Source organism: Enhydra lutris, unplaced genomic scaffold (genome assembly GCF_002288905.1).
Source record: "Enhydra lutris kenyoni isolate GAN:26980312 unplaced genomic scaffold, ASM228890v2 scaffoldscaffold66, whole genome shotgun sequence".
Classification (NCBI taxonomy): Eukaryota; Metazoa; Chordata; class Mammalia; order Carnivora; family Mustelidae; genus Enhydra; species Enhydra lutris.
The window spans coordinates 7,699,015-7,723,529 of NW_019154150.1; positions in this window are offsets into that span (position 1 = coordinate 7,699,015).

The window sequence follows — 24,515 nt, forward strand, 5'->3', positions numbered from 1 at the left end:
CCCTGCATTGGACTCTCTGATCAGCAGGGAGCCTGCTTCCACCCACGCCTCTGCCTGCCTTGCTGCCTACTTGTGATCTCTCTCTCTGTCAAATACATAGATAAAATCTTCAAAAAAAAAAAAAAAAGGAAAACTCAAACTGACTTAAACATTGCGTTTATTTATTCATGCATTCATTCACTCATCTATTTATCTATTTGACACATATTTATTGAATACATTTTTATGTTTCAGGCACTGTTCTATACATGGAGGATAGAGCAGTAAATATAAGAGTCCCAACTCACATGGAGCTTCCATTCTAGTGTAAGAAGGTAGACAATGAACAAATAAATATGTTCATCTCCAAATAAACATAGAGGTGCTGTATTTTTGGGAACAATAATATGGAATGAAAGGCATAGAGAAGGCCAAAGGGTGGGGATCTGGGGGCATTGGGTCATTTAATTGAAAACTACAGAGGCAGGGCTCAATTAACTCTCCATAGTCTTTTATCTATTGTTCCCTAAGATTTGCTTTGTGCTAGACTGGCTTCCCTCATGTTAGCAATTTGACTGCTGGTGGACCAGAGCTATGTGGTTTCTCCTTTATATTCAAGAAGATTGACATTAGTTTCTACAAGGCAACAGAAATTGTGACCTTCATTCAGGTACAAACACTCTGATTCCTGTGTCTAGGGAAATGTCCTTTATTGATTAGCCAAAGCCTTGGTCTATTCCCATATGAACTTTTAGAGGGATGTGCCACTAAAAACTAGAGTGTGCTCATTGTCACCCAAAGCATATGACTACCATGCAATAAGGGAGGATGGGCTTTATGACGGTGAGGCAACAATAATAGCCACTACAGTTACTACATGTAAGCACTCAGAGCTTAGAAAGGTAAACAGAATATATAGTACCTGACCTTAAGGAGGCCACAGCTTCAATGGAAGGATACAAATGAATAGGTAATTCCATAATAGGGATAACCAATCAAATTGGCCCAAGACCATCATCAGCCTCAGGGTAGCATATGAGAATGAGGCATTAAAATGATCTTTCTAAAATAGTCAATATTTAAGATTTCCCTTCATGTTCTTCACTCCTGTATCAGTAACAACCTTATCCACACAGCTTTGCACAGCTCTCTCATTTGAGGTGGATATATTTGTCCATCTCACATGATTTCCTTTTGTCAATGGGATGTTAACAAACCTGAAGCCAGCAGAGGCATGAAAGCACATTTGGGCTTCCTTTCCACACACTTTCATTTCCCTGAGGAGATTGTTGGCCTGCTTGTCCCAGGAGAGAGGAAAGAAGCAAGTGGAGTAGAATCACCCCCGCTGAGCTATCTTGTTGGAATCCAGCCTCAACCAGCTGACCCTTAGGCCTCCAGACCCAGGAACCTCATCAGTGCTTATTGAGGGTAACACTGAGGTTTTGTGGTTGTTTGTTACACAGCATTAATTGTAGCAATAGCTAACGGACATAGGCTGGAAGGACAGTCTTTGTGGAGATAGTAAATATTCTAAATTGTCTTAGTTCTGATTTAACACAGCAAGAGGTAGGTCTTGTAGACTTGGTCAAAGAATATTGAATTCAGAAGTCTACAGATCAAAAAGAAACAGGGAGAAAAGCCCATTTTTTCTAGTCCTGGCATATGTGGGAAGAAGACAGGAAATGGAGATGGAAAAATGGTGATACGGTTAGAGGAGACAAATGGTCAGATGGGCTGCAGTTGGCATCCCTGAGTCACTTCAGTTCCCCAGGGTCATGGTGGGAATCAGGGATAGAAGGTACATGTGCTGAGAGAAAGAGGCCAGCATAGGGTGGCCCTGTAGGAGAGGCAAAGTGACCTTAGAGCAGGGATAGATTTAGACATGGCAGAGACTCCGAGGATCTATGGGAGGAGGAGTAAGAACCCAGGTGAGGACTAGACAGCCAGAAAGCACCACCAGATGCTGAAGAAGCTGAGAGAGGCCAGTCCACAGCTCGGACCAACCAGAGATGTAGCAGCAGGTCCTGGCAGGATGCCTGGAGTGGGACTGGCATCTCTTCAAGAGATTCCACTTCAGGGCATGACCAGCTCTGCCTCTCCACAGCTGAAGCCAGAGAGGACTCAGAGGGCCCCCCGTCAGTTCAGGGACCCTCTACTCTTTCCACTCACCATATGCAGCCCATCCACCAATGGTACACCAAGAGGGGATGGGATGGAGCATGTGGGAGGGGTGTCAGAAGTCTGAGAGTCTGAGCACTGTCATCTGAACAGACCAAACACTTAATTCAACAGATTCTTTAAATTTAGAATCAGACCCAAGAGTAACAGCCTAAACCAAATTTAGTCTTTTTTTCCTGCTTACCATGTGGGAGGGGGCTTATGAGGAAGAGCAGACCCGCTATTGACTGAATGAGGAAACCACAGTGTTGTTTTACGGAGAAGAGTGATGTGGATGGATCCTCTACTCCACCACAATGACAATTCAGCGTGGTGAAGTCTAGAGCGATGCTAAAGCTCCAGTGTGTTGGGAGCTGCAGAGATGGCTCTGACTCAGAACGAAGAGGGGAGCGCCTAGAGGGGGCTCATAATAAGCTGAATCTTACAGGACCTGTAGCAGACACTCAGATGAAGAAGCAAGGGAAAGGAGGATGGATGGTGGGGAGACCAAGGTGGGGGAGAACACCTGTCATCCCTCTAGCAGACCCTCATGGATTACTCGTGAGTCTCCTTTCAGCCAGGACATGGAGGGTCTTGGTAACATGGTGGCAGAGAAGATGGGCATGCACATGCTGGCTGACGTAGTGATCTCCTCTCCCCTCTCTTCCCTCTACTCAGCTCAAAAGATTATGTGAATTCTCCAGAGATTTTGCTTTACTTGGAAAAAAATAGTAAGGTGCAAGGCAGAGGTAGGCTGAGAATATGGCAGTGTGCAAGGCACTTTGCATACACATTTCATTTTATTCTCCTTTTTCTTTTTTAATAGATTTTATTTATTTATTTGACAGACAGAGAGCACAAGTAGGCAGAGAGAGAGAGAGAGAGAGAGAGAGAGAGAGAGAGAAGCAGGCTCCCTGCTGAGCAGAAAGCCCAATGCTGGGCTCAATCCCGGGACCCTGGGATCATGACCTGAGCTGAAGACAGAGGCTTTAACCCACTGAGCCACCCAGGCGCCCCTCATTTTATTCTTCTAATAGCCTTCTCATATAGGTGCTACCCCTGATCCACCAGCATTTCTTTGGCTTTCATATTTAGAAGGCAGCCAGAATCAAGCCACTCCTTCCGACCTCCACCATTTCCCCACTTGCCCGTTGGTCCAAGCCACACTGTAACCCAGCTGGACTATTTTAGCAGATTCCAAACTGGTTTCCCTGCCTCCACCTGTGCCTCCCTACTCTCCTCCACACAGTAATCAGAGTGATCCACCAAACATGGCGAAGCTTAGTTAGGTCACTCCAGTGCATAAGCCAACCAGTGGCTTCCCACGTGATTTGCAATAAACCCACAGTCCTTATGATGGTCCGTGAGGCCCTCTGTGATATGACCACCCTCCTGCTTCCCAGTCTCATCTCGTGCCACTGACCACCCCAGTCTCACTGACCTCTGTGGGGTTTCTTCTTGCTGTTGTTTCAATATGACAAGCACAAGGGGGTCTCCAGTCTTTTGCAACTGTTGACTCTCATACAGTGTTCTTTCTTCAGACATCTGTGTGACTTCCACTCTCCCTTCTACAGATCCTTATAAGGGAAGCCTGACTGATATCCTACTTCCATCTTATTTTGACTTTTTATCCTGTATTATTTTTTCTTCATACCATTCATCAGCATCTGACATAGTCTCTTTTTTCTTTGTTCTACCTCTAAAATGTGTGCTCTGCAAAGACAAGGACTGTGTTTTGTTGTTTGTTTTGTTTCATCTTCAGTGCCTAGAACATTGCCTGGCTCATGTAGACACTCAATGAATATTTGCTGAATGTTGCTCAGAGAAATTAAGCAACTTGCACAGGCTTCCCCAGTAAACCTATGACCCAAGCCCTGTTGGCACTGAGGACAATGCCCTTTCTAATCAATTTTCTCTTTCCTTTGCCTACTGCCTAGACATCAGGACTCATGGGACTGATCAGATAGATCCTTGTGACTCTTATTTCTCTAGAAAAATAGGATCAGTGAATAAACATAAGGGTTAATGACAAATGTTTTACTTTTAGTAATCCTGGAAATCAGAGGAATGAGTAACCTCAACTCCCTCTCTATAATAAGAAATTTCACAAGGGCTTTCAATTTTCTTGTCTATGTTTCTGTCAGCTCAAAAATTCTTAATTAAATTTCATTTTACTTGATATTTGTCCTATGTAAAAGAAAGAAGAAAGAAAGGAAGGAAAGAGGGAAGGGAGGGTGGGAGGAAGAAGCCACATGGCTACCTCATTTCTGCTTTGCTTGCGGAAGCAGAGAGAAAGCAGGTCTTGATAAACTGGCCACACCAGTGGGCACCTTGTCTTCAGGAGAGTTATGAAAATGTCAGTCCCTCTGGCCCTCTGCTCTACTCCAGGTAGGCTAAGCACAGTGGTAGACCACTGCCCTGTGCTCATTCCCACCCTTGCTTTCTGGCTCCAACTCACATTGCCTTATGGCAGTGATTGTAAGGGTCAGCGGGCTTTGATTGTTCCCTTTATCTGCTTGTTGGAAAAGTGTATTTTCCAAAAATTGGTACCATCCATATATATCTCATCCCACATGATATTTCACAATGAAATGTCTTTACTAAGCAGTGGTATCTCTTTCCTTTCTATGGATCTGGGTGAGCCAGTCGCTGTGGTGAGAATGATGATGCTCTGAGACTTCTGAGGCTGTCATAAAAAGTGACACAGCTTCTGCCTGGTCCCTTTGGGACTCCCAGTCACCATGCTGTGAGGGAGCTGTGCAGCTACAGGAAAGGCTATGTATAGTCATTCCAGTCACGGTCCCGGGGGAGGGTTTGGCCAACAGCCAGCATCAACTACCAGACTGTGAGGATGAGAATCTTCCCACAAGAAGCTCTAGCTTTTGTGCAGCTCCAGCTGTTACCACATGGAACAGAGATGCACTGTCCTCGCTAGTTTCTGCCCAAATTGTGGATTCATCAGCAAAATCAATGTCACTGTTTCCCTCTGCCCAGATGTGTGTGGGGGGTTTGTCACTTAGCAATAGATAACTGGAACGATGTGAAATCAGCAACAGTGTGACATCCCGACTGTGCGTAGCCTTATGAAGAGAGTACAGCTTAAGACATATATTTTAAATAAATAGATTAATTAAATTAATATTTCTTCTAAAGTGAATTAAGGCCTACTTAATTATATTTTCTTACCAGTCTCACCAGTAGTATGCACTTTACCACAGATATTATTTCGTAGGGAGATTTTATAGCAGACAAAGAACTGATTCAGAGGAAAGAATTTAACCTTAAGTGATGGGACCAGTTTTCACACTCCATATTGCTAAGTCATTATTTGTAGCCCATGTTGGTGGTAGGGCAGCTGCATTTTAGCGCATGACATTTCTTCAGAGGAGGGAGACACCAATACTCACTCAGCTAGGATGGAAGCATGGCCTGGTAAAAGATTTTGGGAGGAATCCCAGCAACATCCGTTACAATGGTGGGTCATGAATCTGCCATAGGGTATTTTCCATCCTCCTTCTTCCCTTCAACTTTCTCACCACCAATGGAGTTCTCTTATGAGAATGGACTGTGGATTGAAAGTTTCTATCTAATGTGCCAGCAATAAGAAAGAAAGAAATAAAACCACGTGCTCTTGTAGTTAGTCTCATTTGTTTGTGTAACAAATAAATGTTAAGTAACATCTTAAGAACCAATATTTAAATGCCCTAAACTATATATGTATATAGGTTAGGGCAAATATATATATATATATATGTATATAGGTTAAGGCAAATATATATATAATATATATTTATAATATATATTATAATATATATATTAATTAATATATATATTATAATATATATAATATATAATATATATGTATATAGGTTAGGGCAAATATATATATAATATATATTATATATTATATATATAATTAATATATATTATTATATATATAATATATAATATATATTATATATATATTTGCCCTAACCTATATACATATATATATATGTATATATGTATATATGTATCCCGCCCCCAGGAGGGAGCTAGAAGTGTTGACAATTAGAAAATCTGGAAGTACACTAAATTAGAAAATCTGGAAGTACACAAGAAGGGTAGCCCTTTGGAGCTCAGGCCTGTGTTCACACATGCACAATTGGACATCAAACAATGGGTATTGAGTGTAGAACATCTGTCTGAATGATGATCTTAGTGAAGTAATTTCTCTTCTAGTAAACAAAGTCAAAGGTTGTATTTGAAAATCACATCTCTCCGTGATCATGCCATCTGGCACCTCTAAGTGATGTCTAGTAACAGATAAACAACATCATCTAATATACAGAGCAAAAATTTTGTCAAAGAGAAAACAAGAAAATAAAAATCACTGGTGAGGTCTGTGTCATTTGGATTGTTCTGGAAGCAAGAGTGAGACAGGAGTGCAAAAGCTTTGTTGGGTTTGGTGTATAAAGTCTGTGAAAGAGTAAAGGGCGAAAAGACTCTGGTCCTAATGCAGTTCTCACAGCATCTCAGTCAACCCAAAATGCAGCTTCGGAGCAAGGATTGTGCACTAGAGGATGTCATGCTTGAACTGCAATGCCCAGGGCCTGGGACACTTATTATGCATGGGTCTACCTTGGAAAAGCATGGCCTGGGCTTCAAAACTGAGGTGGAATCAGAAGGCTCTGCAGCTGCAGGCTATCAAATGACTGCATTCCTTGCCACCAAAAGGCAAGACCTTTCTAGAAGGTATTGCTAGCTCTGAACCTGCCTTGCTGCCACAACCTTCACAGCTGGAGGAGCCTGGTGGGAGGCAGAGCTCTAAAAATTTCTCCTTTACCCTCCAGCAGCACCCTGCTATTCTGTCCTGCCCTCCCCTTCCAGCCACTTTCTGCCAATGGGGAGCTAGGGTCCTCAATCAGGAGTCAGTCTGAGCAGCAAGGGGCTGAGCTTGCTGAAACTCCTGGCCAGCTCTTTATGATACGCATTTTAGTTGAAGCAGGCCAGAGTGGGCAGCTGGGAGGAGTGGGGCAGAGTGAGGCCCTTCTTCCCTTCTTGTCCTCACACACTGTCAAGGGAAGCTCAGTGGTCAGAAACTGCCAGTGTCTGCCTTTTGCCCATTGGATCAGGCCATGGGGGCTGCCTCCATAGAACAGAAGGCTCAGAAAAACAGTAAAGGATGCCTGCAAGCCCAGGGACCATGGTGGCAGGAGTGAGCCATGCTCACAGCCTTTCCTTTCATGACCCATTCGTCTGGAATTGTACACTAGAATCAATTATGGGATTGGGTATGTCTGGCACCTCCAATCCTGTAGGATTTTTCTGAGAAATGCTTTGATGACTTTCTGCTGACTGGTGAGATCAACACACATTTTGCCTCTCAAGCTGAGGAAGTGCAGGGTGAAACCAGGTGAAAAGCCCTGTCCCAGCTGTAGGTCAAGGGAATTATCCTTCTCGGTTTGTCTTAAAGAAAAAAAAAAATGGCCATGCCATTTTCTAGGACAACTGAAGGAAAAGTGGCTGAAGCTTCTGTAGCATAGGGGTGAGTGCTGGTCATTTGAAATCTGAGCATGGGAATTCTAGTTTCTAACCATGGGATCTAGGCAAGTTTTGCCTTTCCTAAATATATTTTTTCAATATGTAAAATCAGCAGGGCTTTGGAGATAAAAATGTTTCCTCCTTCTTTCCCTCTTTCCTTCTCTCCCTTCTTCTTTCCTATGCTCCTTCCTTCCTGCCTGCCTACCTTCCTTCCATTAGTCAGTACACATTTATTGAGCTGCTGTGCTAGGCACTAGGGAAACATACATAAACAAAACCATCGATGACTTCAAATACCCTAGTGCAAGGAAAAAACTACAGTGTTGTATGTTTATGTAGTAATGCATGTGTATATGAGTTGAAGCAGGTTATAGAAAAGAAGGTGATGATCTCTTGGCAAGGGTCATGGAGAACATGTCTGAGCTTAAGTTTGCAAAGGAAGTAGCTTATGAAATAAACCTGTTGGGTTTACAGGTCCTTCTGACAACTGGACAGCTGGAATCAGATCAGTAGGGACTGAATGATTAAGTTGGAGGCTGTGGGGGAAACTTAGCAGAGGCACAACAGGGGACCTAGTGAGAGGGTTTGTGAGAGATCTCACAGCAAAGGGCTGAAATAGAGCCTTGGGGAGCACCCAAACTTGAGTTTGTTGAGAAAGAGACACCTACTGAGGCCTGGCAAGGAGAATGATGGATGCGATCATAGTGCTCAGTGCACAACAGAGTATGTGTCTTGGAAAAGCGTCTGAGAGCTTCAAATGCTGCAGGTTGGCCAAAGTCAGGGAAAACCTAGAGTGTCCATAGTGTCCATGGAGTTTAGTGATTAGGAGGTCATTGTGAGGGAGGGAACCATGTGACAGTAAATTAAGGCATATGAAAAGGCTTTTTAAAACTGTGAGGAGCCATAGGAAAGAAATGCCACTTCCTGATGGAGGCAAGAATTAGCTACTTTAGGCTGATCAATTCAGAATGTGTAGAGAGAATTTGATGGGAAATTCACCATTGCAGATTTACAGCCTCTCAATTACATCATGTGGGTAACAGAACATCAGCATTTTAAATAGACACTCCTGTGCTCATAATGAATGTGTTTTAACACTTTTACATCCTTTTCTCAAAATTAGCTTCTTGTTGGCTCCAGAAGATTGCCTGAAATATGTCACCCAGGAGCAAAAATAAAATTAGGGCATAAGAAAGAGTGAGAGAGAGAAACTGTAAGTTATGGGGTCATTGCTACGTAGGAATAAATAATCTTGGTGACGGGGTAGCAGTGCTGAGCTGTAGAATTTATTCTCTGAAGAGAGAAGTTTTAGTCTTAAAGTCTGTTTTGGTTAATGCCAATAGGGAAAGGGTTTCCAGCAGAACAAAAGGGATTTTTCAACTAATAGTTTTATTCTGCAAGAAGGAAAAGGAAACTCATAAAATACAAGAAAAGTATGGGTGCTGAGGAGACGCTGTCTAGGGGCTACATGGGCTTTCAGTAATTCAGCGTAGATTATCAGGGTTTACTGCAGGCGACCCATGCTGTATGTGGCAAGGAGACAGCTGGGCTGAGGGATATGGGACCCTGAATCTATTTGATTTGTAATATCTCCTTACAATATTACCTGAGCTCCCTGCTGCTATCTGGAGAGGAGTCTAACATAGTCATGTGCATTGTATCCATGGCAAATGTTTCTGAATCAGGGTTTGAACATACCTGACACTTCCTACCTTGGCAATTACTATTTCCACAAGGTCATTAGCCTCCTTATTCTCAGACTTGTACCTAAGTACTGCCTTCTCAATGAAGCCTTCTCTGACAGCCCTTTTAAAATGACACCTGCCTCCATCCACAGGCTCTCCCTCTCCTCTGCTCTATGTTTTCTCTATAGCACTGATTACTTTATGATATATATTTTACCAGAATGTTAGCTACTCAAAAAAATGATGTTTGATTATTTCAATCACTGTTAGGTCTCCAATATTAACAGAGTTCTTGGCATAAGACAGGCACTCAGTTAATATTTTCCAAATGAGAGAAGGTTAGATTTTGGCAGCCTGTTGGGTTTTCGGCTCCAGAGAGGGATTGTCAAGCTTCTAGAAAGGCACTTCCTTCGGAAAGGTCACCATTAAGTTATTGCTCAGCCTTCTTCCTTCAACAGGCTCTGTGTTCAAGATCCCCATGAGGTTTCAGGATATTCCTCTAGGCCTTCTTTCTGCTATTGTACAAATGTGTCCTCCCTTCAAATGCCTGGAAGGTCATGGGCTGGAGCCATTCCTGAGGCCTATAGATATTTAGAAGATCAAAGCCCAAAGGAGTCTGGGGAGTCCATTAGTCCAGTTTGCACTTCTATTGATGAAGAGCCTAGACCTCAGAAAAGTTTCATAATTTCCCTAATGCCATGCGGCTCATTGGGTGAGGGGGTTCTGCACAGGAGAGGAGATCATTGAAGCTTTGCATGTATGTTATCCATGTGATCTTCACAAGCACTACGAGTCTGGGATCATGATTCCATAAACAGACTGGAAAACAGGTGATCAGAAGTGTTAAATTACTTTTCCAACACTGCTCTGTTACTGAGTGTAAAAGTCAGGGTCAGGACCCAGGTTTGTTCGTATTATAAACTCATGCTCCATCGTCTGGATTTTATTTGTGCTGGGTGACTGCCCAAGATAGTGGGAAAGTGGATGTGTGACCACAGCTTTCTTTGCTGTTGGTCACCTTTACACTTCTGAAAGATGGTTTCCTCCTTTCTTCTTGTCACAGCAGGAGAGGCCTTCCTCGTTCCCGTCTAGTGGTGAGCCCTCCATTATTCTCCTTTCTCTCCTTGCTCAGTCTGCACCTGCTCTTTCTCTTCCATGGCCTCTCCTACCAAATCTTAAGCATGCTTGGTTTTGTGTATGTCCCATAGAACAAAGAGACAAACTGTCTAGTTGTCCTACATTCTGCTCTTCCTTATTCTTTAAGATGAGTCTCCTTGAAGGAGTCCTCTGCATTCATCTCTTGCCCATATCCAATTCAGCTCTCAGCAGCCTGTCCCCACCAGTCTCAAAGCTGTTCCTGGTCCCTCTAGCCCCATCCCCCTCCTGGTAACTACCATTCTATTCTACTTTTGTACTTCTGACTACTTTAGATGCCTCATAGAAGAGGAATCAAGTAGTCTTTGTCCTTCAGTGACTGACCTAGTTCACTTCGCATAATGTCTTTCAGTCCCAGCAATGTTGTCACCAATGGCAAAATTTCCTTCTTTTTTAAGGATGAATTACATTCCATTGTATCATCTCATGCTAAGTGTTCTTACCACACAAGAAAAAGAGCGAGCGAGAGAGAGAGAGAGAGAGAAAGAGAGCATGTGAATACAAGGAAATTTTTGAAGATGATGAATATGTTTATTACTTGGCTTGGGGTGATATGTCCAAACTTAACAAATGCATCATTTATGTTTATTTATTTACTTGCATACCAATTAAACCTCAATAAAGCTGGGGAAAAGTGACATATTCATTACAAGACATGTTACCTATTTAAGTAAAAGTTAGTTGCTTACATGAAAAAAAGTAAAAATAATAACCTGTCCCTGCTAAGAGCACTAGCAACTTCTTTGTTGAGAAGTCCTGCTCCCTCTCTTTAGGTTTATCTCTCTTGAGACTTCTATAGCATTTGACACAGGGTGTCATATTATTAGTCTCCAAATTCTGTTTCCTTGGATTATGCATCAACAAACTCCCAGGCTTTCTGCATAACACTCTCCTGCTTTGTTCTTTGCTGGATCTCTGGAAGACCGCAAGGATGGCTTCGGTGATCTCTTCCATTCCAGTGTGCTTGTCCCTGTGCAATGCAGCTTCGCTGGGCCTCCGTCGAGAGGTGGAGTTTATTTCTGCACCCACTGAATCTGGATATGGTCTCGCAATTTGCTTTCAGGAAATTAGCAAATAGGATTTAGAGAAATTAGCAAGCAGAGTCTTAAAATTTCCTTGCATATTGGGACTTGTCCTCTTCTGACAATAATTGGAACTCTGAGCCCACAACATCAGTTGTAGCTGGCTTGCTGGAGAGGTCACATGAAAGGGAATCAACATACCCTGGCCAGACAAGTGAGTGAGACTATTTTAGATCAGTCAGTTCATTTGAATTACCAGTTCATTGTAGCCATATGAATGACCACAGGTGAGACTAGCAGAAAAACCACCTTGATGAACCCAGCCCAAACTGTCAAACTATATGCAAATAAAAGCCAATTAAGTTGCTATGTCACAACATATAACTGATGCAATCTTCTACCTATTTCTTCAATTTTTGTGTTTTTAAAAAATCTATACATTGTTGTGACACATCCTCTTTTCCAAATATTTCATTTCAAAATTAACATTCATATTCTAACAATTCCTGAAACGGTATCTCCAAATCAAACACTTCTTCTGACTCCTTGATCATAAAACCAACTACCTATTGAAAATTGGCTGTACCCTATGGAACTCAGAATTGTTACATTTTATATGGAATTCACCCCTTCTACCCCAACACTTCTTTTTCCATTTTCCCTAACTCAGACAGTAGACAGTCTGGAGGGAGAATCTTTCTTGCCTCCTCCCATCTCTTGCACTTGACATTTAATTAATCACCATGTTTTATTAATATTCGTCCTTGATCTTTTTAAAATTCCTCACCTCTCCTTGTCTGCATTTTCATTATTTTAATTTTGGCCACCATAACTGCCCACAAGGATTACTTTCAGCATCTTCTTAGATTCACTTTCTTATACCATCTGGCTGCTAACCAAATAAATACACTTTCACTATCTAGCTGTCAACCAACCCATTCTTGAAAACAATGTATGGCTTCCAATTTGGGACCATGGCATTCCACATAAGTATGTTAGATTTTTTTAAAAAAAGATTTTATTTATTTATTTGACAGACAGAGATCACAAGTAGGCAGAGAGGCAGGCAGAGAGAGAGGAGGAAGTAGGCTCCCTGCTGAGCAGAGAGCCTGATGCGGGGCTCGATCCCAGGACCCTGGGATCATGACCTGAGCAGAAGGCAGAGGCTTTAACCCACTGAGCCACCCAGGTGCCCCAAGTCCATTAGATCTTTATTCGACTTTCTCCCCCATTGTTAATTATGGGGATGGGTGTGTTAAAATCTCATGTTATGGAATTATCTAATTCTTTTGGTATTTTTGTCAAGTTTTGAGTTTTATATTCCGAGCTGGTATTTTAGGTGCATACAAATCTGAAATTGTTGTATTTTCCTAGTGAATTAAGTCTTTATCATTATGATATGACCTTTATCATTAATAATACTTACTATTTTAAATTTTATTTTGTGTGATACTATTTTATGCACTGGTATTTGCTCTGTAAATTACAAATCTATCTTACAATTTTTCTTTGTCTTCATGTTTAGCTACATTTTTATCCAGTCTCACTATCTTTATCTTTAAACTGGTAAGGTTAGTACATTTCCATTCATAGTATGTACTGATATATTTGGATTTATTCCCATTCTTTTATTTTACATTTTCCATTTGTCTGGTTTTGAATTTATTTTTCTTTTGTATTGAGTGAGGTCTCCCTGTCCCTGTTATTCCATCGGTTTTCTCCTATTATTTTGGAAGTTTTCCATTCTATTTTTATTATTTAGTTGGTTACTCCAGAAATTTTTGCTACATATTAAACAAAGTTTAAAATCCATCAATAAGTTTGATTTCTTCCCCCAAATATAAGAAATTTAAACTACTTAATTCCCAAATATTCTCTTAGTATTAATATAGTATTATTACTTAATAACCTTTTGTATCTTGTTCATATTTTATGACACAAATGGGTCATTGTTATCATTGTTTTATAAGTTAAATATTGTTAGATTTACCCAGATGTTTACCATTTTCTTTGCTCACTATTTTTATTAAATATCCAATCTTCTATCTGAAATCATTTTTCTTATTTTTTAAAAAAGATTTTGTTTATTTATTTTACAGATAGTGAGAAATAGTGAGATAGTGAGATAGTGAGAGTGGCAGAGGGAGAGGGAGAAGCAAGATCCCCCCTGAACAAGAAGCCCAAGGTGGGACTTGATCCCAGGACTCTGGGATCATGACCTGAAGTGAAGGCAGATGTTTAATGAACTGAGCCACCCAGGTACACCTGAAATCATTTTTTTTTTTCTTTTAAAGTAGATAGTTTAGAAGCTCCTTTAAATAAAAATCTCCTAGAGACTAAGCCAGTTTTTGTTTGTCTGCAACTGTCTTCTTCTCACCCTTATTCTTTAAATATTGCCTTGATGGTTATAAAATTCCCAGTTGAAAGCTCTTTTATCTCAGCACTTTAAATGGATCCCATTATTGTTGCTAGGAATCATTTGTCAGTCTTAGTGACATGACACTGTAGGTAAGCTGTTTTTCTCTGGGTACCTTGAAAGGCTTTTTCTGTTACTTGGTGTTTGGCAGATTCATTATACTGTATCTCAATGTGGGGTTATTTTTAATTATCCTACTCAGATTAGGAATGAGAGAACTCATGCTTTTCCTCAATTCTGGAAATTTCGAGTCACTATCTCCTTAAATATTATCCATCTACCTGCCCATTATCTCCTTTTAAAATTCCAATTAGACATGCCTTCAATCTCATTACTCTATTTTCTATATCTCTTAACCTCTGATTCATACTTTTAATCTTTGTGTTATATTGTTATTTTTCTTTATTTATTTAAGTAGGCTCCATGCCTAGCTTGGAGCCCAATGTGAGGCTTGAAATCACCACAATGAGATCAAGACTTGAGCTGAGATCAAGAGTTGGATGCTTAACCAACTGAGGCACCCAGGCATCCCTATTTTTATTTTTTTAAAACTTTTTGCATTCATCTTCCTATTGAGTAATTCTCTCTTCATTCTGGAACTATTTCCAGTTCAAAAATTCTTGCTTCAACTGTGTCTACTCTGTTAGTTAGCCTTCATCATGAGTTTTAATTTTCATTTATTTTATTTTTCATTTGAATAAGTTCTCTTTGAATCTTTACTTCAAATGCTTGGTCATTTTGGGGGTTTATAATCTCAATAATTTGTTTCTCTAAATGTAATACATATATTTTTGAGGGGATTCTAATTCTAAACATTCTAAAATCTGAAGACATTGTGTTTTATTTTCCTCATCTGGAACATGGATTTAAAAGCAATTACTGGGATACCTGGGTGGCTCAGTTGGTTAAGCGTCTGCCTTCAGCTCAGGTCATAATCCCAGGGTCCTGGGATTAAGTACCGCATCGGGCTTCCTGCTCCATGGGGAGCCTGCTTCTCCCTCTCCCTCTGCCTGCTTCTCCCTCTGCTTGCATGCACTCTCTCTCTGTCAAATAAATAAACAAAATCTTTAAAAAAAATACTATTTAATGGGTTTCTTTAAGGATTAATGGTTAAATATATGTAAAATTCTTGGGATATCTTCCACAGAGTAACCTATACAGGTGTTTATTAATTAGTAGTATTATTGCTACTGTTATTTGTAGAACTGATTTTGTGCTTTGCTGACTACTTCTAAGCTTTTCTCATGTGTTAAGTAATTTTTGATTATGAGATCATGTTCCTTTAAACATTGTTACTGGACATCTAAGCCTTTTATATGTGTAAGGTACATTCCTCCAGAGAGGACATAAGTTAACTTTTTCCAAACCATGAGGATACTCCAGTCCCAACTAGTTTAAATTAAATTCTTGCCTTGGGTATTTTCATGGCACAAAGTGAGTGTGACTTCCAGCCTCAAATTTGCCTGAGGGTTGATTGTGGTTATGAATTCTCAAGGAAGACTTGTTTCCCTTTCCCAGAAACAAGACTAAGAGAGGCTAAGTTCATACTTTGTATGGTAGTTTCTTTGCTGGTTTGCCTGATGAGACATTTTGTGTGGTTCATTGATTATAGGTTCTAACATATGATGATCCTTTATTTTCAGAGAGAAAAGAATGATCTTGGATCATCCACTAGCTTAAGTGCTTAACTATTTTTGTGAGTTTATTTTTTTCTGATCAATTTTCGCTTTCTTACATATCAGACCTTCTTGAGAAATGTATTTTGAATATTTTATCCAGGATATGTCCATGTTTTGAACTTGGAGATTTTTTCCTATATGGGGCTAGATAGTGAATGTTTTAGGCTTTGTGGTTCATTTGGTCTTCGTTGTCATTACTAGCTCTGCACTTGTAGCATAAAAACAGTCATAGACTATTCATAAGCAAATGGTTATGATGGTGTTTCTATTAAACTTTATTTACAAAAGTAGGTGTCAGACTGGATGTGACCCATTGGCCTTATTTTTTCAAACCCTGTTCTACAATATAACTAGGAACAGAAGCCAATAAGATAATCTTTCTGAAAATATTGTCTCTAAGACTCCTGGCAGGCATAGAAAAAGGGAACCAAGGTTGCTGTCTGATTAAAAATTTCCTTTCTATTTGGAGCTTACAGTTTTACAGGAGAAAATCCTATAGGGGCTCCCATGGGGACAATCCATGGGAAGAGACATGAGGGTTTGGGCACAATCTAAAGTTAGGATGTAGGGGAAACTCAAGTTATTTTTTTTGCCTTCCAGATTCTTTCTGATAGGGTCTCCTGCTTGGTGATTGTAATGAATCCTGCTGGAAAAGATGTTTGGAAATTCCCATTTCTTCCATCCTCTCTGCTGTTCATTAATGTCAGTACAACATCTAAGCATGCAAACTCCTCTTCCACTGAGAGAGCATCTTTTCATGTCTTTGGTGATGATCTAGACCAGCATAATTTTTTTTTTTAAACTTATGTCCTCATTGTGAAGTAATGCTATGTTTTTGTCTGATTCATTGGGCCTAAATAATAGCATGATTTCTCCCATTATCTAAAAAGAGGGTAGAAATGGGGAGGTGGATGTATTTCATAATTTCCTGAAATCTGAGGACTAGAAATATCACTTTTACAATGCAGGCGACTTCAATACAATTTTCAGAAACATGAAGCTTTCCGTTGAGTTGGTTGTGAAGTCTTATTGGTTGGAGAGAATTCAAGCATATTTTAATGGCACAGGTGGTAGAAGTTTTAAGTAGGAAAGCAAAATAGAGTCTGAGGCTACAGGTGCAAACAGATTTTTATGGAGACCACCGCTCTAAATGTAGTTGCTCAAAAGCTGGGGTTTTCCATTCTCTTATATGAAGCACTCTGAAAACCTGGCATTTCTATAGGCATCTTTGTTAGTGGTGAGCTGGGAGGGCCTGTCTGCTTGAGGTTAATCTTACTAATTAACAGAAAGGACAGTGGCCTCAGAAAGCATCTCAGTGGACTGGCAGATTTTTCCTATATTTCATTAGAATGACTTTGAAAAGATTGCAGGCAAATGGCACGTTTTGTTTTAAAAATCAGAACCATGGCCTTTTAACCATTTTTTAAACTAGAGTTTGAGACGACCATAGTGATGAGGATATGGACAAGTTGGCGTTATTCAGAAACTTGCCCATGGGAAGTCTGGAGCAAAGGAAAAACTGTATTTTTAAGAGCATCCTTATTCTTCATTCCTTCATGCCTGGTTTTTCCCCTTCTTCACACTTATTTTGAAGCCTTCTCCCTCCTCCTCCCAGTGAAAGCCCACACCATATCCCTGAGTCTGTTGTGGAAGAACAGACTGGAAGACATCTGCCTCTTGCCTTATTTTTTTAAATTCCTCTAAATGATAGAGCCAAGTCTCCACACCAGAGCTCCCGCTCCCTGAACAAACCAAATGGTGGCTGTTGGCGGCATATTGACAGCTTGTTAATGGAGGAATCCTTGACAGTGTGACAACCTGTGTGGGCTGCTTCGGGAAGCCAAACCCGCCCCCGCACAAACCCCAGTAATTAACAGGTGGGGAGAAATAGCAACTAACTGCTGCTGAGGAAGGAAAAATACTCAACCGAATGAATTATGTATATTAAAAAAAAATAACTTCAGGCTTGTCATCTCTTTCCTAGTTCTTGTTAGCGGTTCTGCTGGAAAGTGCTTTGACTTTGGGGTCAGATGAGTCTGGATTGGAATCTAAGTCTGGCCACCTAGCCACTGTGTGACTGTGAAAATCCCCTTGCTGAATTTCAGTTTGTAAACAGTAATGTGGTCAGATGCTGTTTGAGAAGGCACAATCGTAGATGTCACATACCCGGATTCAATTGTTAGAATCTCTTTTTATGATGACGGATTTGCCAAATTGTTCCTGTAGTTCTGTCAAGTTTTGTATTGTGAGGCTATGTTTTTTCAGTGCGTTAAGTTTGAAATAGTTCTGTCTTCTTGATGAATTGGGCCTTTTACCATTAGAAAGTGGCCTTCTTTATCTCTAGTCAGGCTTTTTTGTCTTAAAATTATTTTGTGTTATGTTATTTTATGTGCTGGTAGCTCAGTGTATATATGCAGCTGTATTTCATTTATTTTATAATATTTCTGTGCCCTCATGTTTCTTGGGACTAGGAAAGAAGGATGAGGGGTGAAGAGAAAGGTCAGGCTCAGGCCGGCCATTGCTTGGTTAAGGCATTCATACTGACTGGACTGACCTCCCAGACGTTCTTCTTTACCCAGGTCCTTGAAGCCCCAAATATACTTAGACACATTCTCTGAGCTCAAGTGTCTTGGAGGCTGCATGTGGTAATCCCACACACACCAGGCTCTGAACATTTCACTCTCAGCTATGACCTATATTAGAAAGACTGTAGATGAAATGTCGCAAAACTTATATCTGTAGTTTTTTTGTATATTTCTAAGGGCTAAACTTAATTTAGGAAACATCCAAGATTGCTTAAAATAACAGTTTCCAAGCTTTCTTGGGTCTCTGATGCCTCTGTGAATGTGATGAAAGCTATGGACTTTCTCCTCAGGGGAAAAAACCCACAAACACAAAATTTTAAAACCATTTCATCCTGGTTTATGTACCTCATAAATTTCCAGAGGCTCCAAGTAAAGGATTTAAATACTCATGTTATAATGTTATAAAAATTAAGGGACAAAAAGCAGGTTGCAAAATTTAAATAAATGCAAATGTATTTGTCAGAATGGGAGACTGTGTAGTCCTGGCACAAAGTATGCTACCTACTCTGGTCTGAGGTTGAATCAGATTTACCAGGAAGCCTGTGCCCTGAGCTGGCACTGCCTGTGTATACCTGTGTACACCAGTCTGAGGAAGCCTGGGCTGAGGACTATATGATAATGTCTAGAACCAGTGGCCCCTATGGCTCTAGCTGAGGCACCTATGAAAAATCTTCCAAGGGAGGCATTTATAACCTAGGACATGTCCCAGGCTCCCACTGAAGAGAATCCTAATTGAAGATAAGCTGAGGAGAAAATATCACAAAACAGTGGAGAAATGCTGTCATAAGAGATAGTCAATAGTGTCACCTGGATGGCTCAGTGGGTTGAGCCTCTGCCTTCGGCTCAGGTCATGATCCCAGGGTCCTGGGATTGAGTCCTGCTTTGGGCTCCCTGCTCAGTGGGGTGCCTGCTTCTCCTTCTTGCTCTGCCCACCTCCCTGTGCTCTCTCTCACTGTCTCTTACTTGTTCACTCTTGCTATCTCTATCTCAAATAAATAAATTAAAAAAAAAGAGATAGCAGGTGTAACAAATGGAAACATTGATGCCTGAGAAAGCAGAAGTAATAAAGTCACCTGGGAAAGTAGTTTAAGTATGTTTAAAATGCTCAAACTTTAAAAAAAACGATAGAATCCATACAAATGGAAATAAGGGAGGAAGGCAGACAAATCTGAAATAAAGAAGTAGCTAGTTTTGGAAATGAAAAATATTACTTTCATTTTGAGAAGGAAACTTTAAGGGTAAGAAGTGAGAAGGAAACTTTAAGGATAGTCTAAACAGAAAATTAGACATGACCAAAGAGTGAATAAATAAAGTGGAATAATTGCCAGGGGAAATCATACAGAATACAGTAGAGAGGGATATAGAATTGGGAACTTTGGAAGAGAAGTTGAAAATTGGAGGAGAGCACATGAAATTTCATCCTGGACACAGCATAATGAAACCATAGTGTTCAGATGGAATGAGAAAGTCTGAAAGTTACTAGGCATTTAAAAGACAGATGACTTAACAGAGTTACTGTCAGACAAAAGCCAGGCTCTTATCTTTAGCGATATATTCAAGAAATAAAAAAGAAAGAGAGAAAAAGATCTCCAAGGCACTGAGGCAAAATTGTGTGTGTATATCTGTCTTACTAACATTGATGAAGAAAAAAAAAAAGCAACACCACAAAAACAGAAAAACTCAAGTCAAAAAATACAAAACCAGCCCCTGTAGGAAATGTGCACAAGTGTTGAGTTTATTCTGGTTGGTAAAATTAAAAGTGAATGTTATTTTTATCTTAGTATTTCTGTGGTGTTCACATTGCCCGCAATAACATGATATACTTAGGTAATAAAAATCAATATTAAAAAACAGTAGTCTGTGTTGAAAGGGAAGAATCTGTCTATCTCTCTGTCTGTTCAAATTAGGCCAATTCTTTAAGGATTAGCTCCAATGACACTTGATCCACGAGACCTTCCTGTCATACATTTACCTCTGCAGGACAGACTCATCTGTTAACATAGGCAGCAGAGTACCTAGGACCATGACAATTTTTAAATTTTAAATCTTAAAATCTGAGCAAAAATCTGAAAATGATAATAATTAACATATAATATTGAATATAATCTGGATTATATTATATATTTATCTTTATACCAGTGCAGTGGGAAAACATAATTTAAATATGTATATTTTACTGAAGGAGAAGAGGCCCATGATAGCAAATTGCCCATGGCCCATGAGAGTCACAAAGAAACCGTGCACTTCTGACTTCCTGTCTTAATTTTAGTTTCCCCAGAGGCACAGCCTGAGATAAGCTTCCACAGGCAGTTTATTTGAGAAATGATCTCAGCAAGAGATGGGAGGGAGCAGAGAGAGGACAGGGAGGAAGAAAAGTCAGTAAAAGCATGTGTTCTCAAGGTCATTATTGTGAGCACCAGGGTTTGGTTTCCCTAGACCTCCATTTCTAAAGACAAACAGAATACCCTCTTAGTATTCCTCACCTGAAGGATGGGTGGCCAGAGTGTTTCTCTATTGACTACTCTCCTTCATTTTTTGAGCACTGTCCCTGAGGCTGTTCACTCCTTTCTGTGGGACTTGTATAAATGCTGGGTAGCTCTTGGCACTGGAGCAGAAAACATCAAGTGCTTGGTCAAGGTGAGAAACTATTAGCATGAGAGCAAGATTGTAGGCTATCTCTGCCTGATTTATCTCACTTTATATCATATCCTCTAGGTCCATCCATGTTGTCACAAATGGCAAGATTTCATTCTGGTTTTGGCCAAGTACTTAACATTGTATGTCAATTATACTTCCATTAAAGAAAAAGAAAATGTTGTATGGCTAAACAGAGCTGAAACTGAAATGTAAGGGGGTCAAGGTGAGGGGACTCAAAATACAAAAGTGTCCACTACAGTTCCCCGAGAATCAATCTCACATCAACCCAGTGTTCTTACATCTGTAAGAACTCGTTTTTAAATTCAGCCATGTTTCATGCATCCCACAGCTCCTTTTGTACTAGAAATACAAATTCCTTAAAGTCATGAGTGGTGCTCATGGCACAGAACCTTGCACTTAGTAGGTACTTGATACGTATTATTGACGTAATTTAACTAAGACAGTCCTGGAGCATGATTTGGGAGAATAGAATTCTAGTCCCTACTCTATGACTAACATAGTGTGTGAAGTTGGGAAACCCCTCAATACCCTTGAATCTCATGGCTACATCTATGAAAGGGGAACACGTACAGGATCTTCTCCAATGGCCCTTCTGCATCTCTTTGATTATTCCCATCCATACAAACCCTCTGAGCATTAAGGAGTACCAGTTAAACTCTAAGCCCAGTGCTAGTTGCTGGGATTATGGAGGCAGACACAGTACAATCTTACTGTGGAGGAATGAGGTGGTCCTTCAAGGAGAGAGACAAATGAAGAATTACAGCATATCATAGTGTGACAGAAGCAAGCACAGAGAGCTGCGGACACAGAGTAGGACTTGTAATCAAACCTGGGATATGTCAGGAGAACTTGCAGAGATGACAGTGGAGGTGATTCTTTCAGGATGAATAATGACAAGTAATGGGAAGGATGTGGGGAGGACAAGGGAGGACAGTCATACAGTGCTGGTCCAGGAAAGGGAAGCATCTTTCTCAAGACTGAGGACTATTTGCCTAGGACAGAAAAGAGATGTTCCTAAGGCTTTCTGACTTTTGAGCCCGTGCTAGTCCCATATCTCATTTTGCCATTCCCAGGGCAATTGTTCGATACTGTCACATAAAATTTTTAACTTGTGTGGCCCCAAGATTAGGAAGGGAGAACTAGTTATATCCACAAACTATAGCTTCTAAGGTGGGAGACAAGACATATTTTTCTATGTGTTCTAGAAAGGAGAATCACCTTCACTTTATTTTATATTTATTATTAAGCAGCACTGTGGAAATGGATTTTAAAAAAATGCAGTCATAGACTAATGGAGAGAAGAGGGTATATTAGCCACTAGACAGGTCTTCAGTCAATTTTTACATGTTCAATCAGTCCAGTGTTCCCCTCTTTGATAGTAATGAGTACATTTCTTTCCAGAAGTCAAAGTCTCTGTTATTTTCTCCCTATTTATGGTGATCAGGTATTTGTGTTACTCCAAGTAAAATACCCTGGAAATGGCTTGTAGAAGCAGCCCTTCATGCTAAGTGCACTGTGGGAAAGATGCATTATAGAAACTCCAATCCTCTGGATATAACTGCTGACATTTTCCCCTTCCTGCTCGACATGAGTATGAGATCACCCCATAATTTTACCTCATGGAGTCATTTGCTGCTTTAGGAAGAAATGCTCTTTGCTGATAAACATCCCTCTACACATAAATGTCATGCTGAAAAGGTTTCTCTTTTTGGAGAAATGGCCAAAAGCCCCCGATTTCAATAACTTGCTTCATTACAGAAGAGGAATAAGTGATAAAACTTGCCAAAGTAGGGGCTGGAGCACACAGTCTTCCCAACATTTCCCCAAAAGAAAAAGCAGAAGAATGCTGGAGGGACATGTGATTATTTGCACAGAAGCTCATTTCTTAGAAAAGTTTGGTTCAGAATCTGAAATGTAATGTTGATTGCAGGTATGAGCACTGAATCATTGTTGCTGGTGCCAGTTCTGGACATGTAGTAATTGCTCAAGGCTAAATCTGGCTGCCACTATTTTTCAATTGTACAGTGGAGTGTTTTAGTCTTAGTACAATCAGACTCCTAACCTTACAATGGAAAGGAACAGAATGAAGCAAAGGATGTATCTGTTGAGACCACAAAGTACACTCCGCAAAGTGTTATTTCATTAGTTTTTTACTAATGACTGGATGAAGCATTTTACATATGCTATCAATTCAATTAACACACATTAATGAAAAACATGGAATGAGTCATTTACTGTGAGGATTAAAAAATCGTATCATGCCATCTTCACTGGAATATCAAAAAGTTAGGCATTTTATTATCCAACATTTATAGATGAGCAAACGAAGCTCAGAGAGTTTCAGTTGCTTGAAGTTATACAACTTGTAAATGGCAAAACTGGGATCTGAGCCTGGTTTCTCTGCTCATGCTTAGGACCTCACAGATTACCTGTAGTCACCCATAATTGCCTGTAAAAGTGAACTTTGATGGAAACAATGATGACAGACTCATTGAGGATGGACCTAGAGCATGAGAGAATTACTATCTTCAGCATTTCACTCCTTTTCTATTCATTGATTCACTTATCAAATCCTACGTAAGTCTATATCTCTGTTATTACATTACATCATGAGATTCGGAGTCCCTGGACTGCCTGGTAGGGAAAACAGAAAGAAAAATAATTATAATGCAGCAGCCTATATATCAATTCAGGTATAGTTCTGGTGCTCAATGACTGAGTAATAGTCAACTGAAAACTTAGCATCTTAAAACAACAATTTTATTGTGATCTCCCATGGTTCTATGGGCTTTTGGACCCAGCTTGCGTTCCCTCATGTTTTTCCTCCCTGGTGATGGTTGAGTCTGTGGTCATCTGGTTCCTTGAAGACTTCTTTTTATCCATGCCTGCTTTCTGGATTAGCAAGCCATGGGCTAATCTGACAGCTATCTCTTTGCATAAATTCTCCACATGGCTAGCTCGGGATTCCTCATAGTACAAAATCCATGACAGATGGATTTTTTTCTTGGTGACTGGCAAACATGGAGCAAACATTCCAAGAGACAAAGTTGGAAGCTGCAAAGCTCTTCCGGACTAAGCCTCAGAAATCAGTGTCACTTTGGCTTCATTTTGTTGGTTACAAACAAGTCTCAAGTCTGGCTCTGATTCAGGAGGTGGGGATATGTGGGAGCATGGATACTGAGAGGCATAATTCATTTTGAGGGGAACATCTTTGGAGACTAGCTAGTACAGGCTCAAGATATATCAGGCGCTTTGAGAAATCCATAGACCTAGGCCAAGCTTATACCAGGGCAGAGATTGCTCAGACTGAAAAATTCATGTGGCAAAGGTGAAACAGTTTTTATACTCCAAGATGTCAGAGTCTGGGAAGCCCAAGTAATGGAGTTGAACAGTAATGTGTATGAGCGGATTGAGGTGTACAGAGAGTGGCATGTGAATATGGAGTTTAGCAATAGCTAGTTTCTTACTGGCCATGCAGGGACTGTGGGATTGAACAAACAGAAGAGGAACCATTAAAGGGTTTAAAGGACTAAAGGGTACCAAGATGAGATTTTCATTTAGAAAGATCACACAGGTTGCAGTGGAATGTAGATCTGAGGAGGCAATGATGGAGTCAGGGAAATTGTTGAGCTGGGATGAGGAAGAAACTCTAGTTG